We start from the raw sequence: 1,008 nt of genomic DNA on the forward strand, positions 1-1,008 counted from the left end.
CCACCACCACCACCACCACCACCACCACCACCACAATCATCACTAACAACAACAACACCAAAAACAAAAGCTACACTTTCACCACAACAATCACTACTACTATGACTATCCCCACCGTGACCACCACCAATAACAACAACAACAACACTTCCACCAGAACCAAGATCTCCACCATCTATGCCAGTGCTACCACCACCACCACCACCACTCCAACAACAACAACAACAACAACACCAATATCACTTTCTCTAGTGCTTTCAACTTTAATCATAGGTTTGCTATATCAAAGCTGTCCTGGGGCTAAATACCACCACCACTACCACCACCACCATCACCTCCACCAGCAACACCACCGCCACCAGCAACATCTTTCCACTCCCTCCAACACAACCAATATTGCATCCACCACCACCACCACCACTTATGACTTTGATCACAAGCCTGCAGTATCAGACCTAGCCTGGGGCTAAACAGTAACACTACCACCACCACCACCACATCCAATTTCATCATTGCCTCTACCTTTGATTACAGGTTTTGCTATATCAAGAACTTGGCCTGGGGTTAAACAACAATAGTCATCATGGTCGGCATCATCGTCATCATCATCATCAATATCATCATCATATTCATTATCATCATCATCATCATTGTTCTTAAGTGAGTCAAGATGTTTTGTTTCCCAATTTGTGTTTCACCATTTTTCTATAAGTAGCAGCAAATGTAAAGTGGCTGCCCTGTTAATTCACTTCTATCTATCATCCTACATAAATAGACAGACAGACAGACAGATAGCTAAAGAGATATGCACACATGGAAAACCATAAAACCGTTTATAGGCCATATATATATATATATATATATATATATACAAATATATACACACACACATTAGTGTCCGTATATATACTATATATATATATATACTATATATATATATATACAAATATATACACACACACATTTGTGTCCGTATATATATATATATATATATATATATACATACTA

This window comes from Octopus bimaculoides, chromosome 27, assembly GCF_001194135.2.
Source record: "Octopus bimaculoides isolate UCB-OBI-ISO-001 chromosome 27, ASM119413v2, whole genome shotgun sequence".
NCBI classification, from domain to species: Eukaryota; Metazoa; Mollusca; class Cephalopoda; order Octopoda; family Octopodidae; genus Octopus; species Octopus bimaculoides.